Source organism: Felis catus, chromosome D1, assembly GCF_018350175.1.
Source record: "Felis catus isolate Fca126 chromosome D1, F.catus_Fca126_mat1.0, whole genome shotgun sequence".
Taxonomy (NCBI): domain Eukaryota; kingdom Metazoa; phylum Chordata; class Mammalia; order Carnivora; family Felidae; genus Felis; species Felis catus.
The window spans coordinates 93,190,946-93,203,055 of NC_058377.1; the positions used below are offsets into that span (position 1 = coordinate 93,190,946).

Sequence of the window (12,110 nt, forward strand, 5' to 3'; positions counted from 1 at the left end):
GTCATTTGGCTGTTCCCCAGATGCATGAATACTTCTGAGAAACAGCGAGATAGCTATCTAGTGTGGGAAGTCAAAGGAGATTTCAGGGGGAGGGAAAGATTCCCGTCAAGCCTCTGGCCACATCCAGGGCTTCCCTTTTAATGAGTTAATATAAACATCAAACCAAGTGCTGAATCAATGAATTCACCTACTTAATTTCGTAGTTAATTAGTGGAAGCAAGTCTGAAATGAAGTGCTTACCCTGCGGAATAGCCACACACACAAAAAAAAGGCAACTCTAATGTGGACGACTTGGCTAGACATAGATAGGAGAGGAAAGAAATACATTTGACAAGCATGATGGAAAAAAAAGGCAGAGGAGGGTAAGATGTGCAGAAAGGAAATTAGCCATCGGGAATATCCGAGAAGGGGAACAAGAAAAATGCATTCCCACTCTCTCTGGCAAATATAGTCCTGTTACCTGCAAATAGTTCCGTGAAATGTCTTAGACTTCAGAAAGAGAGAGCTAAAAGGAACACTACAGAGCATCTAAATCAAAACTCTTCATTTTATAGATTCAGAAGGCTCAGAGAGGGGAGGTAACCTGTTTAGCGTCCAATAGCCAGAAAGTAGGAGCAGCAGCATCAGAATGTTACCTTTCTTTGACAATGGCATTCGACAGTGGGAAAAAGCCATTATCAAAATGCTATGGTGATATGGAGTGACATTTTCTATTTTACCTACAACCACCTGTTCAAAGTTTTTCCCAGGACTCTAGTGTTTATATCTTACTGTAGTGTCAATAGGCTACTATTGAGCTATTGAAGTTAATGACAGACATGGAGGTCACACATCATAAGCATAACTTATTTTGCCAAGAAATAACATTAGAAGAAAAATAATGCCATATATATCATAGTCATTCACCTTTAAAAAAAGGGGGAGGGGCATTTGACCCTATGAAATGACAAAGAAAAAAAAGTTCAACTTTTTAAATCATATAAATTTGCTGGGTGCCTGGGTGACTCTGTAGGGTAAGCGGCCGACTTCAGCTCAGGTCATGATCTTGAGGTTTGTCAGTTTCAGCCCCGCGTCAGGCTCAGTGCTTACAACTCAGAGCCTGGAGCCTGCTTTGGATTCTGTCTCCCTCTCTCTCTGCCCCTCCCCCATTCACGTTCTGTCTCTCTCTCTCTCTCTCTCTCTCTCTCTCTCTCAAAAATAAATAAACATTAAAGAAAATGTAAATCCTATCTGCTTTTGTGCTAAATTCACTACATTTTGCTTGTTTCCCCTATTTGTTTTTGCAAACTTCATCATGATACCTTCCCATTTTGTGGATTAGCTTCAGAAATCAATGCTACATATCTGAATAATAGGCAAACACAGGCAGGAGATTTAAAACATTAATAGCTGCAACTTCGTTACACTCTTATAACTGTCACAGAACAAGAAGTTGGAAAAAGAAACATCATGTACACATGAATGTGCCCCTTGGGAAATCCATCTATCATGTCAGCGCTATGGAACAACAGAAGTAGGGAAGCTTGTGAAGAAGACAAGCATACCTTTGCCCACAGATGCATATTGCCTTGACTATGGAGTTCCATATCCCTGCTAAGCAAACAGCAACAGGAAACCTAGGGGTCTGAATTACTGCTCTTTGAATAGCAGCTCTCTCAAGGAATCCTACAGGACACTCAGCAAAGCAGAGTTCGTCTTGTTGCAAAGACGGCATGCTGCTAGGTGGGTGCCCCTAGTAGAGAAGGTTGACTAGCCCCAAGTAGAGTCTATGAGGTCATCTATTAGGAAAAATAATGAAAAAAATAATGAAAAACAAAGCAATGTTTTGTTTTGTTTAAGATTGGGAGTTGGAAGCTTATGAAGCCAAACTTTTTTTTTTTGTTTTTCCTGCTATAAAGATAGATTGGGTATCTCCTCTGTGTTAGGCATGGAGGGGAGGACACAGAAGTGCCAGTCAAGGAGTTGACCTCAGGGAGCCTTCACCCCAGGTCAGGAAACAAATAGGTACATAGAACAATTGCCCATACAAAGCAGTGTATAGGAAATGGCAACAATATGGTTAGAAATATATACTGAAGTTGAGAGAAAAAGAGCTGAGAGAGAGGCCCTCTGGAGCAGTGCCAGACTTCAGGGTCTGGCATTTATTTTCCAAGTGAGGGTTTGCTACCAGGAGAACAGCAATGCCTTTGGAAAATAAATAACTGGTGATAAAGGTGGATGGGGAGGAGAAGGGCAAATCAGGGCATGATTATAGTTATCCGGGCCTGATAAGTACTAAAAGCCTGAGTTAGGGTAGGAAAGGGGCATATTCTGGAGACAACAAGAAGCAAGAACCACTCTGTCTTGTCAGCCCCCAGGGACAGGAAGCAATTGTTCAGATATCATAAAAAAGCGAAAAGCACCAAAGCCTCTTCTGTTTGTTTCTAAAAGCATTAGATTTGGGGATAAGAAGCCGCAACTGATATTACAGTCACTTCATATTCTTTAAACAGAGGATATTGGGTCAAATATACAGTAGGCAATGAGGAGAATAATTCTCAGATGTCAAACCAGGCCCTGAATCCACAATCTATTGCCCTGTGTGCATTCTTTCTCTATCTTGAATCACAGAGAAAGATGAATAGCACAAGGCTCTAAGAGGCCCTTCAGAAGTCATGTGGGAATTCAGAACACTAAGATAAACTGGTGGGGATTATGTGTATGCATGTGTGTGTGTGTGTGTGTGTGTGTGTGTGTGTGTGCGCGCGCGCGCGCATGCATGCACGCACATGCACGCCTGAGCAAATGTTTGTGTCCGTAGAGCCTATAATTGCTGTGTGCGTGCTCGCTTCCTGTGCTCTTGCATTGTATGTGTCATAAGCAAAAGAACGTGTGATACAGTGAATGAGTAAGGAAAGTGTTTGGGGCATTGCCTCCTAACTGGCCCAATGCCTGGATATGCTGAGGACAGCAATTTTGTTTAATTGCTTCTTGGGAAAGGCAGCAAAAACAGTGTCCCAGAGCTATCTCCCCTTTGGCTTCTCAAGCATACCATGCTGGTCAGAGAGAATAGTCTTAGGGACTATAAGGAAAGGACCCAATCACCCCTTTCTATCTACAGAGGAGGGTGTCTTTGATGGTTACAATGAGACAAGAAATACGTAGTAGAGCCGTATGCAGCTAAGCATGTGATGCTTGTGTCCTACTGTCTTCAGGAAGAAGGCCTACCAACCACTAGTATCTGCTGAGATACTCAAAGTTGCCAGGGACCATGGGGGGCAGGTAGTAAATGCTTCTTCATTTCTGCCCAACAGAAGACAAACAATAAGGCCACCTAAAAACACTCATGTAGTTTACCTGACGTGATCTCAAATGGTTGATACCGTTCAACTATCCAGAGTTGTGCCTTAGCAGCTGCCCTCAACCAGACTAAAGCCTGAAAAACTACTACAACAGACTGGCAAAGCTAAGAACACAGAAAAAAAATTCAAAAACAAGTGAGGTTTAATGGAAAGAGTTACAGCTCTTGGTGTTTTGATTGCTTTACACTTAAAGAAACCAAGTTTAAGTGGTGTTTTGTTGTTGTCCTTGTTGTTGTCGTTGTTGTTTATATGAAGTAGACTCATGTGAGAGGCAGCCTAGCAGAACAGAAAAAGCATAGGGCTGACCATCCTTTCAAATCAGCTGTGTCATTCATCAGCTCTGTGGCATGGATATGTCAACTGAGCCTACTGAAACTTTGCTTTCCTCAAGTCTAAAAAAACAAAACAAAACAAAAAAAAACATGCCTATTTGCTTGTGTCATTACATCCATGTCATTACAAAGGTAAAGCATTTAGAACAGTGCTTACACATAACAATAGACCAACAAGTGTCAACTATTATTGTCATTTTTTGTATATTATTATTATTATTATTATTATTATTATTATTATTACTATAGTAGTTTTTGCAAGGGTACAATGAGATAAAACATGAAAAATAACCCACTACCATTACTACTATTAAAAGGTGGTCAATAAATTGGTGTCTTCTTCACTATTGTAAATCTCTAGGTACTACCTATTCTACCAGCATTTTGCTCTCCAACAGCTCTTATGAGAAGCATTTGGACTTGCTTAGAGTCTCAATTCAACCATGCCACTATGTAAGTATAAGTAAAGTATCTATAGTGTGCACAATACAGTACACACAGTGTGAAGACCACAGATAATAATTCCCAGTCCTTGAACTCGGTGAGCAGTCCTGTCTTTAAATGGATCACCTTAACAAATATTTGTATCCAAAGCCCAGTAAGTATTTCTTCCACCTTGCCTTATATTAAGGAGCAAAGGACATTGTGCCATATTACATGGATTACTATCTCTGGGTAGGCAGAACGGAGAGTTTGGGCATGGACTATGTCACTGCTGCGATCTTTGTAGTGACCAATTAAATGAAATCAAAGCTGGATAGAAGCACACCCTTGGCTGGTGCAGGTGACCAGGAACATGGGTGTTTGAGGCGGTTTAAAGAACCTCTACCAATGAACTGTGATTGCCTGAAGAGGAGTCTTTTGTTTTTGTTTTTGTTTCCACACTTCCAGAGAAGCTTGTAAACTCCCATTCAAAAACAAAAACATGTTCCTAAGAGATGAAAGGGGCAAGGCAGAAACAGCATGAAGGCAGATGAAGTTGTTCCTCTGAAAAATTGATGGCTACAGCCAGATGATTTGCTGGAAGAACAAAACTCCTTAGGTGGTTATTAAAACTTCAATACCTATACACAGTGTAGGATTACAGAGAAGTATGAACAGAAGTAACCCTTGTAGCAAGTTACTGTGTGAAGCATAACAACTCATCCTTCCCACTCTCCACCTAATTCCCAGCACCTAATTCCCCTTGTCTCTTGATAACTTTTGAATTCCATTTGGATATGTATTTGACTGTCAGTTCCATTCCCTTGAGGCCAATGATGAGTCAGTGACTGGGCATATAACCTAAAAGTCCGGTTAGATTAGATTTTAGGATGCTCTTTGGAAATGGTAGGACAAACTTGTGAATCTTTCTTTGGTGGATGAATTAGAGGATGCAAAACAACAGTCTGAGGATGAAAATGGTCCATGGAAGAAGGCTGAGCTACAAGAATTACACAGAAAATAGAGCAGGGTCTCCTAGGACATGGTTAGCATCTGGATCAAACCATGCCTGAACTCTATGTACCACAGTACTTTTCAATTGTGTGTGCCAATAAATTCTCTTTTTTTCTTAACTTAGCTAGTGTTATTTTTTCTTATTTCCAATCTAAGGCATCATAACTGATGTAAAACCCAAGAGATTGACCCCACAAAAACAAACCAAAAATACCCTAATACGGATGGATGGAAACCATCTATCCAGAACAAATGCAACAAAAATTTATTTCAATGATTCTATCTTTTCTGCTTTCCAAGCTGTCAGTTATACCCAAAATATCAGAAACTTCACAATTTCAAATTCAGAAACTCATCTTCAAAAATGACTTTTCCTTTTTCACTAAACTATCAGCCCTTAATTATTTTTAATTTTGTTCTGCCTGAGGCACATGCCTTGTGACTATTTCATAACACTGTTATATGAAAACACTGTTCATATTTTCACAAACAAAGGCTTGAATGTTTTCCACGGGCAAACATTCTGCTTAAAGTTTTACACACATTACCTCAAGTATAATTCATTAAGTCTGCACTGTATTTATTCCCATGTTGCAGATGAGAAAGGTGAGGTTCAAAAGAGTAAGTAAATCACCCAAAGTCACGGATCTAAGAAGTGAGAAGGCTCAGTTTGATTTGGCTCCCAAGTCTATGCTTTTACGTCAACTATCTTGTGGAATCATCATATGTCCCAAATAAGAGATATGCAGAGTGCCTGACAGGTAGCTAGTACTAGGCCTATGGCAGCTCTTGGCGTTACTGACGGAGCTATGCTTTGGCAGATAAAAAGGGATTCTAAAATCTCTAGTATACAAATCTGAGAAAAAGCAAAAAGTATCCAATAACACAAAGGTCCCTCATGACTTATTTGGTTCTGAACTACCCATCTGCCATGTCAGGTGAGTATCCGGGCATATTTGCAGGGGCGCCGACAAACAGCTTTCACGGGGAAAAGAGAGGGAACTTCTGGGTGTCAGCACCCACTGGCTGCCTCAAACCTATCGGTGATGCTCCAATCCTTCCTATTTCCTCACTGCAAACACCTAGGGGATGTGTTGAGCCTCATCCCCGGCCAGACTGAAAGGCCCAGAGGCGCCTCACAATGAACAGTGCACAGAGAGCGATGGGACTGGAGCCTTTAATACAGACAGAGCCTCTGTCCCTTCTTGGCCGCAGCGAACAGCAGCAGGGTAGGACGTGAAGTGATGGCGCTGTGCCGGCAAAGCACTTTGGCACATGCCGGGATATGAAAGGCTCTAATGAGACCCATTTCACAATTCACTGGCCACGTGCATTAAGCAGGCAAAGATTTCTTCCTAACATTCCTGCGATCTATCCTATGGCCCAGGTCTGCATGCGACAGGGTTCACCCCCACCCTACCCCCACTAAACCAGATCTCTCACTGTCCCCTCACTTCACTTTCTTTGGCAGTAAAAGAAGCCAGTGGAGAGGCAGCAACCTAGCTTTAAAGAGACAGGAGGCGTTTCCAACTGTAGATCTCTCCTGGGGTCTACGGGAACCTTCCACAGACGGGCAGTGCATGCTAATCCCTCCACTGGTTAAGAGACTGGGCTCCTTCATAGTAAAGTCATTGTTCTTTCTAATTGTCAGGGACTGCTGCTCTGCACTTGCCTGGAGCCATCCAATTAACATATCACCACAACACCAACCATTATAATATGTTCTATGTCCTACCAACAAGGGAAAGCCCCAACCCTGCTTCCATCCACAGCTTCTATCTAATTAGGTCTTTAATGTGTAAACAGACGGGGAAAACAGAAACGCGGATAGAAGGCTGTATGTCTGACTCACTTTCTGCCTAAAACCAACCTCATGGAGTTGGAATATTTCTGTTGTTAATGGGGAGTGAGTTAAGAAAGTGAGAACAAAAGAAGGGACGGAGAGAGGAGGGAAAGAAGGGGGAGGTAAGGACTAAGGATGGAGAGAGACAGGGAGGGATGAAGCGAGGATGAGAAGGAGAGGGGAAGGCTGTTTGCTGCTTTGGGGAATTGAAAAAAAAAACATGTAACTTCTGCTGGAAACTATTGCCATGGCAACGTGCAAACAATACAGAGAAAGCCTTTATAGTTCCATTCTTGCCTTCCTGAACACCACTGTGTAGATGTTAACTCTTTTAGGGTGGCTTCTGACTTTCTGCCTTTTCAGTTAGAAGAAAGCAGTCCCCTGGCTCATTCCCCATAATGCATTTGAATTCATTCAGCCACACACATCTCTGGTCCCTTCTCAGGTGAGTCTCTCTAGAGATCAGCTCACTACACTATCAGCATTCTCTCTGCCCAGATCAGAACAGCCAGGCTCATGGTAATCTCAATCTGTCAGTCGAACACCTCCCCAGCTCCCCCATTCCCGTCATTCCCATGTAAGGCTGTAAAATCAGCACAATATGAGATCTGGCTCAGATTCAACTGTCAACCGTTCAATTGTAAATCATTGCATTTTAAACCATTCGTGTCTACATTTTGAAATGTCACGCACCTTTTTAAAAACCTCTGCATACTTAGTTACTAAAGTTCTCACCATCATAATTAGGTCATCGGTTCAAGAAAACCTGTCTACTGTCCTGAGAATAGTACTACAATTCTTAGGCTCAAAAAACTATAAAATGATCAGCTGTTATTAACAACAGCACACCTTTTTAAACATCACAAACCAATCAATCAACTTGTTCTAGGAAGGACCACATCACAATAACAGATGACTGTAATAACAAGAGGACAGTATTAGTCATAAGAAAAAGACCTTATATACTATTTTTTTAATCTGTGAAACCAATCCCCATCCCAGATACCCACCTTAGCAACAAACACAGGAATATCATTGAATGGCTACATTCCCCCACATCCCATAAGTGACTTGGCCAAAACTGATTGGATAAAACAAATGGACCTCTCCAAGAAAACAGTGTTGTCTCAGCAGTTTGTAATTTGGCAAGAAGCAGAGACCAAACTTAGCATTTGCTCTTCTAAAGGAAACTTCCCTTGCACACCACCCCTTCTCCCGCCACCACGCATACCAGATCCCGATGCTTTATCACAAAGGATGGAGTTACTAGGCAGAGGGTATTGCTTTGGAAGTTCTGGGACCAAAATCTTGTTGAGAGGATTCAAAGGTATAGCTAGATTTAAAAAGCACTGTGAAGCACTGGTATTAATGCTCTCTTATTTACTATTATTAGAAATTAATAATGGTAATCCCTAAACTGGAAAAAAGAACTACAACTAAAAGAAAACTTTTAAAAAAAAGTCTAAAGGAAAAAGAAATGATCGAATTCAACAAATTCAAGACATTGATTTACATTCAAACATTGAAGAATAAAATAAAGCCATAATCAGTGTCTTACCATTTAGCACCTTATTTTTTTCATCTAATCCAGGTCTTCTGCTGTTTCTTATGAAGGGAGGAAGTGTCCTTCTGAAACATGATGCTGGAACATCTTCTGAGATATACCAGGCTCCATAAAGTCAGCTGTTTCCATGGTGTAAAAGGTGACTACAACCCACCAAATGTTATAATCCAGGCATTTTCACTAAAGAGACCATCTTTTTTCATCCTCCCACTGCATGAGTCCATATTTGGGCAATACGCAAAATTAAAAGGCATAGTCTCTTTCCAACAGTCACTCATGAGTAAAAGGGCCACTTCATATAACTGCACAGGTTGTGCAAAATGTCCAGCTGCAAGGAACACCTTCCTTTTCGTAAACAATATGCTTTGTGAACAGTGCCACTGAAGAGTCTGCGTGGCAAAGCCTGTAGTGAGCCTATTGGCAGCCATAAATTAGAGCATAAAATTCACACTAAAATATATTTATAAAACTATTTTCACAACGGCTATCCTCAAAGACAGCTATCACCAATATTGCAAAAACCCAACTAGAAATCATGCAGGTACTCCTACAACTGCATATGGTAATTAAAACCCCTTTCCTTTTGGCTCAGTTTATGGCTCAGTCATGGCAACAATGCTTACCTGGGTTAGTTCTAGAGGGATGACTGGCAAGTATATGTTTTCAATTAGGGAAAATGGAGAAACAAATTGCAAAGTAGTTCTGACACATTGGGTCCCTAAATGAAAAAAAATATTTAAAGGTGATTCCGATGGTGAAAATATTGGAAAAATGATGGCCTACACCATAAACTGAATTGAAGGAAACTCTTCACTCTAAAAATGTGTTAGATCATTAGATCAGCCCACTCATTTGTTGGTGCTACCAAACTCATTGAGAACTCCTGCCCATTATGTTAGTTAGATATGGGCTATGACAAGGTGAGTAAGATGAGGCCCATATCCTAAAAGAGGTCACAGTCTTGTAGGTTTTAGCCAAATAAATAGGTGTTATAACAGTAATAAAAGCTATTATAGATTTATTATTATTATTATTATTAATTATTATTATTATTAAAGTAATCTCTACACCCAACGTGGGACTCAAATTCACGACCCTTAGATCAAGAGTTGCATGCTCTATGTACTGAGCCAGCCAGGTGCCCCTAAAGCTATTACAGATCTCTGAACAAAATGCTGGTGTACAGAGAGGATAGGGGGATGCTGCGGGTCTAGGGACACCAGGAGAGGTTTTTTCCAGAGGAGATAATTTGCTGTGAGATTTGAAGTATGAGTATATCCTAGGCACATGGATGAGGTCTCACAAAGTTTGAGCCAAAACTAGCCTAGGGTATCTCCAGAAGAATAAAATACTCAGTAGATTAGGCAGGCAAGGTAGTTCCTATTGCTATGAATAGGCTGGCCAGATTCTATTATCAAGAGAAGAATTTTGATTTTATCCTGTAAATGTATTTATAGAATATAGAGAATGGGATGTCCAGATTTATTTCTTAGGATGATCCTTTTAAAGAAAGAATGAATAATGGACTACACTGAAGAAGAGCGGGCGTCATCAGAAGACATCTAGGAGAGAAACAATGGAATCCAGGCAGGGGGACAAAAGAGCTGAGTTTAAGACAGAGAGTAGATTGATGATTGATTTGATGAGTCACTGGATATGAGGGAGGTAAAAGAGGTATTGATATCATTTGAAACTGAAAATATATAGGCTTCCAGAGGGCAAACAATCAGTTACAGTTGGGGTATTAAGTTTGTAAGGTCTACAGCAGACCAGATAAGTGAATAGGAGCTTGCTGGCAATGGAGACTTAGGAGCCACAAGGGGGGCTGAGGCCAAGGATTTAGTGTCATCTCTTAAAATAAGCCCAGGTGACATCTCCTAAGAATGCAGAGAGAGAGACAGACAGACAGACAGAGAGAACAGAATAGAATACAGTAGAGTAGAGTAGAGTAGAGTAGAGTAGAGTAGAGTAGAGTAGAATAGATTCAAAGGAGGAAGCCTTCAACAGGAAGGCTGGAGGAGGGTGAAGTGAAATTAATAAAGGAAGGGATAGTGAGCAGCACCTTAAACTTCTGGAGGGGTTTCAGAAAGCCAGAGGCAGTAGTGGCATCGACAGCTACAGACAGATCAATTATGATGAGACCTGAGATCAGGCATTGGGTGCCTCCCATTAGGAGCATCTCTGGTTTGTATGATATTGTAACTAAACACCAAACTTAATATTAACATTGACCTAATTTCCCATACAGCTTTGAACTTCCAGGTACTCTCAGGGCAATTTGCAAAGCCGTTCTATTAGTATGTTGAGTGAGGTAGGGCAATTTTCCTCAAGTGTTTCTTACTTGTCCCTTTCTCACTTAGGGACACACTTGGACATTATTGAAGACTGATAACAGTATGCAAGGTATGTGACCTGAGCATCTCGGTATAACCTTTGTTTCAAGAAACAGGGAAAACGAAGACTGTAGCCATCTCAATCTCAATTAAAATATTCAGACTGAGTACTAGGCTAGATGATGGTGAGCTCGCAAGTTTATTTGTTACCAAGTCAGCAAGTCTGAATTTACTGATTCTCAGGTTCTAAAGCCAGAAGAAATATAGCTTCTACTTCTAGCTGCATTCATTAGTTGCTGTATAACCTTAGACAAATTATTTAGCCTCTTTGTGTTTCAGTTCTCTAGATGAGAATTAAGCAGAAAGCTGTGTAATTTCGACACCGTGCCTGGTGCATACCAAATGCTCAATAAATGGTAGTTCCTATTGCTATTAGGAAATTATCCTCATGATCTCCATAAGTGTTAAAAGCTTCCTTCCATGAGCGTAGAAATCTACCATCAGCTGATGCCAAGGTTGAAATAAAAGTTTATTCATCTTACATAAGTTTTTTCATCATTTTTAGACTTCATTATAAAAATGACTGACATTAGCAGCATTATCAAAAGTAATATTACCAACTTTGATGGTAAGTTGGCAAAATCTTTCATTTACATATTCAGTATAAATATAAAGCAAAACACTGAAGAGACTTTCAGTTAAACATTCCTATTTCTGTGAAAAATAACCAAAGATTTCAATGAAAAGAAAGTGAGCTAGCATTTATTGTGAACTGATCATGTGCCAAATGCATAGACATCTCAATGCTCCCAAAATAACTGCAAAAAAAAAATATCTCTATTCTTACAGTTGAAGAAACTGAGGCCTAGAAAGGTTAATTTCTACTTAGGATCCACCAGCTAACAGGTGTGAAACAAATTTGGAATTCAATGTCTATCTATTCCAAATCCCATTATATTTCCCCTACAAACACTTTTAGAGATTTCCTTCACCTTTTTATCCTACGTGTCTACCATTATAACATTCATTTTGCTTTCCTCTTAGAATACTATACTCTACGTTTTAACAACTAGTATCCCAAGATCAGGGATTAATATTTTCAGTTTCTAGAAATCCTGAATTCATAGGTAGTCAATTATAAATTCAGAATCCAAAAATCTTAGCTTGAAGAAACCTTAGTTTTTACATTTAATAGAGGAGAATAGAAACCTGACCTAAACGAGGTAAAATGACTCAAACAAATTGTTACAGTCCCTTACT

The 12,110-nt window shown here is 40.2% G+C and overlaps 1 protein-coding gene across 10 annotated transcripts in view; it reads right to left on the reverse strand.

Moving 5' to 3' along the window:
- The window catches only part of LRRC4C (leucine rich repeat containing 4C), a 1,352,261-nt gene that overhangs the window by 146,554 nt on the left and 1,193,597 nt on the right, over positions 1-12,110 (reverse strand). The window contains exon 1 of one of the 10 annotated variants that reach the window (XM_019812292.3): positions 8,512-8,954. The exons of the other annotated variants lie outside the window; for them this stretch is intronic. The gene's annotated coding sequence lies outside the window, so the exon portion shown is untranslated. Of the gene's footprint in view, positions 1-8,511; positions 8,955-12,110 lie in introns of those variants that run through there. 10 annotated transcript variants of the gene reach the window in all.